This window comes from Erpetoichthys calabaricus, chromosome 3 (assembly GCF_900747795.2).
Source record: "Erpetoichthys calabaricus chromosome 3, fErpCal1.3, whole genome shotgun sequence".
In the NCBI taxonomy this organism is placed as follows: Eukaryota; Metazoa; Chordata; class Cladistia; order Polypteriformes; family Polypteridae; genus Erpetoichthys; species Erpetoichthys calabaricus.
The window spans coordinates 184,919,220-184,928,006 of NC_041396.2; positions in this window are offsets into that span (position 1 = coordinate 184,919,220).

An 8,787-nucleotide genomic window follows, 5' to 3' on the forward strand; every position below is an offset into this window, starting at 1 on the left:
AGAACACAATATCTCTGCAATCAATCTGCAATATATCTGCAAAACACCACTCGGGTTCAGATCGGGGGGGCCATTCCTCCCAATCACGCCCTTCCAGGTCTCACTGTCATTGCCCACGTGAGCATTGAAGTCTCCCAGCAGAACGAGGGAGTCCCCAGAAGGTATGCCCTCTAGCACCCCCTCCAGGGACTCCAAAAAGGGTGGGTACTCTGAACTGCTGTTCGGTGCATACGCACAAACAACAGTTAGTACCAGTCCCCCCACCCGAAAGCGGAGGGAGGCTACCCTCTCGTCCACCGTGGTAAACCCCAATGTACAGGCTCCAAGTCGAGGGGCAATAAGTATGCCCACACCTGCTCGGCACATTTCACCGGGGGCAACTCCAGAGTGGTACAGACTCCAGCCCCTCTCAAGGAGATTAGTTCCAGAGTCCAAGCTGTGAGTTGAGGTGAGCCTGACTATATTTAGCCGGAACCTCTCAACCTCGCGCACAAGCTCAGGCTCCTTCCCCTTCAGAGAGGTGACATTCCATGTCCCAAGAGCCAGCTTCTGTAGCCGAGGATCGGACCGCCAAGGTCCCCACCTTCAGCCACCACCCAACTCACACTGCTCCCGACCTCCTTGGCCCCTCCCATAGGTGGTGAGGCCATGGGAAGGGGGACCCACGTTGCCTTTTCGGGCTGTGCCCGGCCGAGCCCCATGGGTGTAAGCCCGGCCACCAGGCGCTCGCCATCGAGCCCCACCTCCAGGTCTGGCTCCAGAGGGGGGCCCCCGGTGACCCACGTCCGGGCGAGGGAAAACGGCGTCCAAATTTTGTATTCATCATAGGAGGTTATGTTGAACCGCACTTTGTCTCATCCCTCACCTAGGACCAGTTTGCCTTGGGTGGCCTACCAGGGGCATAAAGCCCCGGACAACAGAGCTCCTAGGATCATTGGGACACACAAACCCCTCCACCACAATAAGGTGGCGGTTTGAGGAGGAATGGCCCCCCCGATCTGAACCTGAGTGGTGTTTTGTTATTGGACTTCTGTGCTCGTCACGGATTGTCCATAACGAACACCATGTTCAAGCATAGGTGTGTTCATATGTGCACTTGGCACCAGGACACCCTAGGCCTCAGTTCAATGATTGACTTTGTGGTTGTGTCGTCGGGCCTACGGCCACATGTCTTGGACACTCGGGTGAAGAGAGGGGCGGAGCTGTCAACTGATCACCACCTGGTGGTGAGTTGGCTTCGATGGTGGGGGAGGATGCCGGTCAGGCCTGGTAGGCCCAAACGTGTTGTGAGGGTCTGCTGGGAACGTCGGACAGAGCCCCCTGTCAGAAGTAGCTTCAACTCCCACCTCCGGCAGACCTTCGACCACGTCCTGAGGGAGGTGGGGGACATCGAGTCCGAATGGGCCATGATCCATGCCTCTATTGTTGAGGCGGCTGACCGGAGCTCTGGCCGTAAGGTGGTTGGTGCCTGTCGTGGCGGCAATCCCAGAACCCGTTGGTGGACACCGGAGGTGAGGGATGCTTTCAAGCTGAAGAAGGAGTCCTACCGGTCCCTTTTGTCCTGTGGGACTCTGGAGGCAGCTAATAGGTACCGGTAGGCCAAGCGGAATGCAGCCTCGGTGGTTGCTGAGGCAAAAACTCGGGGATGGGAGGAGTTTGGGGAGGCCATGGAGAACGACTATTGGACGGCTTCGAGGAGATTCTGGTCCACCGTCTGGCGTCTCAGGAGGGGGAAGCAGTGCAGTGTGAACACTGTATATGGTGGGGATGGTGCGCTGCTGACCTCAGCTCGGGACGTTGTGGGTCGGTGGGGGGAGTACTTCGAAGACCTCCTCAATCCCACTAACATGCCTTCCAATGAGGAAGCAGAGCCTGGGGACTCGGAGGTGGGCTCCCTCATCTCTGGGACTGAGGTCACCGAGGTGGTCAAAAAACTCCTTGGTGGCAGGGCCCCGGGGGTGGATGAGATACGCCCGGAGTTCCTCAAGGCTCTAGATGTTGTAGGGCTGTCTTGGTTGACACGTCTCTGCAACATCGCATGGACATCAGGGACAGTGCCTCTGGATTGGCAGACCGGGGTGGTGGTCCCCCTCTTTACGAAGGGGGACCGGAGGGTGTGTTCCAACTACAGAGGGATCACACTCCTCAGCCTCCCTGGAAAAGTCTATTCAGGGGTCCTGGAGAGGAGGGTCCGTCGGATAGTCGAACCTTGGATTCAGGAGGAACAGTGTGGTTTTCGTCCTGGTCGCGGAACAGTGGACCAGCTCTACACCCTTAGCAGAGTCCTGGAGGGTGCATGGGAGTTTGCCCAACCAGTCTACATGTGTTTTGTGGACTTGGAAAAGGTGTTCGACCTTGTCCCTCAGGGAATCCTGTGGGGAGTGCTCCGGGAGTATGGGGTACCGGACCCCCTGATAAGAGCTGTTCGGTCCCTGTACAACTGGTGTCGGAGCTTGGTCCGCATTGCCGCCAGTAAGTCGAACCCGTTTCCAGTGAGAGTTGGACTCCACCAGGGCTGCCCTTTGTCACCGATTCTGTTCATAACTTTTATGGACAGAATTTCTAGGTGCAGCGAGGGTGTTGAGGGGGTCCGGTTTGGTGGACTCAGGATTGAGTCACTGCTTTTTGCAGATTGTGTTGTCCTGTTTGCTTCATCAGGCCGTTATCTTCAGCTCTCTCTGGATCGGTTCGCAGCTGAGTGTGAAGCGGCTGGGATGGGAATCAGCACCTCCAAATCCGAGACCATGGTCCTCAGCCGGAAAAGGGTGGAGTGCCCTCTCAGGGTTGGGAGCGAGATCCTGCCTCAAGTGAAGGAGTTCAAGTATCTCAGGGTCTTGTTCATGAGTGAGGGAAGAATGGAGCAGGAGATCGACAGGCGGATCGGTGCCGCGTCCGCAGTGATGCGGGCTCTGCATCGGTCTGTCGTGGTGAAAAAGGAGCTGAGCCAAAAGGCAAAGCTCTCAATTTGCCAGTCGATCTATGTTCCTACCCTCAACTATGGTCATGAGCTATAAGTAATGACCGAAAGAACGAGATCGTGAATACAAGCGGCTGAAATGAGTTTCCTCCGCAGGGTGTCTGGGCTCTCCCTTAAAGATAGGGTGAGAAGCTCAGTCATCTGGGAGGGGCTCAGAGTAGAGCCACTGCTCCTCTGCATCGAGAGGAGTCAGATGAGGTGGCTCGGGCATCTGATCAGGATGTCTCCTGGACGCCCCCCTGGTGAGGTGTTCCGGGCACGTCCAACCAGGAGGAGGCCCCAGGGAAGATCCAGGACACGCTGGAGGGACTATGTCTCCCGGCTGGCCTGGGAACGCCTCGGGATTCTCCCGGAAGAGCTAGAAGAAGTGGCCGGGGAGAGGGAAGTCTGGGTATCTCTGCTCAAGCTGCTGCCCCCGCGACCCAACCTCGGATAAGCGGAAGAGGATGGATGGAATATCTCTGCAACTGTGAACATTATACATCATGTCACTTGCATATTCCACAATAATTGCCGGGATTTCACAACTGACAGTTAACAAAATTTAAGGACTGGCGTGACATTGTCCTGGACACCTGAGGATGATGTGTTTTTGAGGTGCCTCCAGATCAGGGCTATTTAGTTAGTTCTGAATAGGGGACAGATTATGAAATGGTACTGGTCAAGGGGCCCTTTTCATAAGCTGAAAAAATATTGTAACTTATTCTTTCACTATTTTAGTTACTTTTGTAATTGAAATCACTAGAAACCGCAGAAGATTTGGTTTACAAAATTGCTTTGTACATACTTTCTGTCAGTGTTTCACATATTCATTTCACAAACAAGAAACATACAAATAATTTGAACAGCCCTGTATATGACACATCAGTAAAGTGCCGTATAAACACACATACAGTGGTGCATCCGGAAAGTATTCACAGCGCATCACTTTTTCCACATTTTGTTATGTTACAGCCTTATTCCAAAATGGATCAAATTCATTTTTTCCTCAGAATTCTACACACAACACCCCATAATGACAACGTTAAATAAGTTTACTTGAGATTTTTACAAATTTATTCAAAATAAAAAAGTTGAGAAAGCACATGTACATAAGTATTCACAGCCTTTGCCATGAAACTCAAAATTGACCTCAGGTGCATCCTGTTTCCCCTGATCATCCTTGAGATGTTTCTGCAGCTTAATTGGAGTCCACCTGTGGTAAATTCAGTTGATTGGACATGATTTGGAAAGGCGCACACCTGTCTATATAAGGTCCCACAGTTGACAGTTCATGTCAGAGCACAAACCAAGCATGAAGTCAAAGGAATTGTCTGTAGACCTCCGAGACAGGATTGTCTCGAGGCACAAATCTGGGGAAGGTTACAGAAAAATTTCTGCTGCTTTGAAGGTCCCAATGAGCACAGTGGCCTCCATCATCCGTAAGTGGAAGAAGTTCGAAACCACCAGGACTCTTCCTAGAGCTGGCCGGCCATCTAAACTGAGCAATCAGGGGAGAAGGGCCTTAGTCAGGGAGGTGACCAAGAACCCGATGGTCACTCTGTCAGAGCTCCAGAGGTCCTCTGTGAAGAGAGGAGAACCTTCCAGAAGGACAACCATCTCTGCAGCAATCCACCAATCAGGCCTGTATGGTAGAGTGGCCAGACGGAAGCCACTCCTTAGTAAAAGGCACATGGCAGCCCGCCTGGAGTTTACCAAAAGGCACCTGAAGGACTCTCAGACCATGAGAAAGAAAATTCTCTGGTCTGATGAGACAAAGATTGAACTCTTTGGTGTGAATGCCAGACGTCACGTTTGGAGGAAACCAGGCACCGCTCATCACCAGGCCAATACCATCCCTACAGTGAAGCATGGTGGTGGCAGCATCATGCTATGGGGATGTTTTTCAGTGGCAGGGACTGGCAGACTAGTCAGGTTAAAGGGAAAGATGACTGCAGCAATGTACAGAGACATCCTGGATGAAAACCTGCTCCAAAGCGCTCTTGACCTCAGACTGGGGCAACAGTTCATCTTTCAGCAGGACAACAACCCTAAGCACACAGCCAAGATATCAAAGGAGTGGCTTCAGGACAACTCTGTGAATGTCCTTGAGTGGCCCAGCCACAGCCCAGACTTGAATCCGATTGAACATCTCTGGAGAGATCTTAAAATGGCTGTGCACCGACGCTTCCCATCCAACCTGATGGAGCTTGAGAGGTGCTGCAAAGAGGAATGGGCGAAACTGGCCAAGGATAGGTGTGCCAAGCTTGTGGCATCATATTCAAAAAGACTTGAGGCTGTAATTGCTACCAAAGGTGCATCGACAAAGTATTGAGCAAAGGGTGTAAATACTTATGTACATGTGATTTCTCAGTTTTTTAAATTTTTAATAAATTTGCAAAAACCTCAAGTAAACTTTTTTCACATTGTCATTATGGGGTGTTGTGTGTAGAATTCTGAGGGAAAAAAATGAATTTAATCCATTTTGGAATAAGGCTGTAACATAACAAAATGTGGAAAAAGTGATGCGCTGTGAATACTTTCTGGATGCACTGTAACTGATTAGTACCATATCAGTAGACATGTATGTGTGGCATGTTGTCAAGACACAAATCATTTTCATTATCAAATGGCACTGTATATCCTCAGAGACAATTTACTCTTTTACCTAGCAGCACACATTTTGTTTACATCTGCCATGTTTGTCACCTAATGTGGACAATTACATTTTGTAACACAAGTAATTCAATCAGGCACATATGCTTTAAGCATAATGCACAGGCAGCCATACAGTTACTGGCTGGTGATAGATGCTTGATTACTTGTCTTAATGGCATTCATAAGTAAGATTGCTGACTCACATGTACAGTATACATCAAGCTGAACATGGTGTATTCTTCTTCTACAACGAGGTAATATCTTCTGACTAGCCCCTGAAATTTCCAACGGCGAGCATGAGAGCCCAGTGGCAACTTGGTGTCGATGTCAGAGTGGGCTGTGTTGAACTATCTCCAAAGTTAATATTCCTTCATCACTGATAAGGCCTCATTCCAGAGTAAACACATAGCTGTGCTTTCACAGGAACAAACATATATTTCTGTTCTCATTTTGAGGATATTATTTCTTTTTTAGTGACTAGTTAAAACTGACTGTTTACACTGATAAGGTAGGACAAGCATGAATAATCAACACATTTTTAGACCTGGTAAGTGCCTACAGAAGTGAAAATTTTAAATAATTTGTCTCTTTTAAAGTACTCATGAAATTGCCTATAAAATCTACTTCTGGAGCCAAATCTGGTCCAAGAGCTGCTAATTGAATACTGTAGTCCTTCTCTGTTGTAAAAGTGCATCAGAAATTATATAAATGACAGGGCCATAAAATACACCTCAATAGTTGCCCCTACTACCTTTTATTATGATAATACTGACATTGATTGTAGCTATGTGCCCAGTTTGTGAATTCTGACCATAGACTTGTTGTTGCTACTCTTAGGATCCAGCTTAGGTCCAGTAGGTTACCACTTACTAGGAAAATGAGCCTGGACTTGGCCAGACTCCAAGACCAGCCTGTTTCTAATGAGTTTGCACACAGTTTGTGTGAGGAACTTTCATATTTGGGTATGACTGCCAATCCTAATGTGATGTGGGAGACCTTCCGTGACAAGACCCTGAAGGTTGCTGAGGGTTCTGTTGGTGTTACCGGTGTTCCCAGAAGGAGGTGTTTCATCTCGCAGGGCACCCTGGATATCATCGAGAGGAGTCACAGCACACGGCTCAATGGCAACTCTGGTCTGTACCGGGACCTGAGAAGGATGGCTGCAAGGGCTCTGAGAGCAGATAAAGAGGCATTTATTAGAGGAATCTGTGAGCAAGTGACACACCATCTGTGTTCTAGCGACCCACGTCCTGCTTACAGAGGAATCGAAGCATTACGCACATCTGAGTCTGTTCTCGGAGAGTCGCAGTCAGGGCGACTGATGGAATGGTCCTTTGGATGACACTGCAGTTGTGACCCGCTGGTCTGGCTACTTTGAGCAGTTGTTCAAAGCTGATCCTCTGGCTAGGACGTTGGATATTTCTGGGTCCACAGTTCTTGACACTGATCTTCCAATTAGCTGTGACCCACCCAATCTCACTGAGATTACACAGGTGGTGAACCATTTGAAGGGGGGAAAGGCTGCAGGGATCTCTGGTATCCAGGGTGAACTTCTCCAGGCAGGTGGTAAGGCTGTCCTCTTGGCATTGCAAGCAATCTTTGCCTCCATTTGGGAGACTGGCATCATCCTAACTGACTGGAAAATGGGACATGTCGTCCCTATTTGGAAAGGGAAGGGTGATCACCTGGATTGCAGCAACTACAGGGGGATAACACTGCTCTTGGTTCTGGGTAAGGTCCTTGCTAGGGTCGTCCTCAATAGGATCCGTGATCACTTGCTCACCTACCAGCAACCAGAACAGTCTGGTTTTACCTTAAGAAGTCTACCATCGACCGCATCCTGACACTGAGGGTTCTCATGGAGCGAATATCGGCAGAGTTTCTTTGCAGCCTTTGTCGATTTTCGTAAAGTGTTCAGCTCATTTGATCGAGCTACCATGTGGGACATCCTGAGGGTTCGCGGGATCCCCTTGAGGTTGCTGGATATCATGAGTAGCCTGTACACTGGTACTGTAAGTGTTGTGCAGAGTGGAGGCAGAACCTCTGTGTTTTTCCCAGTTGATTCTGGGGTTCATCAGGTGTGTGTTCTTGCTCCTCCTCTGTTCAGTGCTTGTATGGACTGGGTGTTGGGCAAGGTCGTGGGGTCCAGCAGCTGTGGGGCATCTGTTAGTGAAGAAAGATTCACGGATCTTGACTTTGCTGACGATGCTGTGATCTTCGCAGAGTCAATGGAGGCTCTGATCGGGGCGCTCGAGAGACTGAGCAAGAAATCCAAGTGTCTGGGCTTGCGAGTGTCCTGGATAAAAACCAAGATCCAGGCCTTTAATGACCTCTTGGGCACAGACATCAACAGTGTGTCTGTTCGCGGACAGAGTGTCGACCTTATCAAGAGGTTTACTCACCTTGGCAGCGACATTCATATGAGGTCGCTGGAAAGGGGTGTGTGGTGCTCCCGATATCTATGCAAAAGGATGAAGGTCCAAGTCTTTAGAGTCCTGGTGCTTCCTGTCTTGCTATATGGTCGTGAGACATGGACGCTATCCAGTGACCTGAGACGAAGACTGGACTCCTTTGGTACTGTGTCTCTCTGGAAACTCCTTTGGTACAGATGGTTTGACTTTTTGTCGAATGAGCGGTTGATCATGGAGTCCCGAATGAGGCACATTACCTGCATTGTGAGGGAGCATCAATTACGGCACTATGGCCATGTGGCGCATTTCCCAGAGGATGATCCAGCTCGTAAGATCTTCATTGTTGGGGACCTGAATGGATGGACCAGGCCAAGGGGTCGCCCACGTAATACCTGGCTGCGACAGATAGAGGGTCATTTCTGGAGGGTGGGACTGAACCGCGTGTCTGCCTGGGGGGTTGCCAACCGGGATCCTGAGTTGTTTCGTCGTGTAGTGGGTGAGGCAACACACTGTACCAGTGCATGCTCCCCAACTTGACTTGACTTGACTTGACTTGATTGTAGCTATTAAATGATCAGGGATATAAACACAATCAAACCCTCAGGTGTATTCACTGTTGATTTATTATGGCCATGGAGGCATGTTTAGGTAGTATGATTAATTAGATAATTATTATGACTTTACAGTAACTTTAGGCTGAATGTGTGATTTTTTCTTAAAACTTTTCTGACCACTATTGAACTTGGTGATGCCTATGATGTC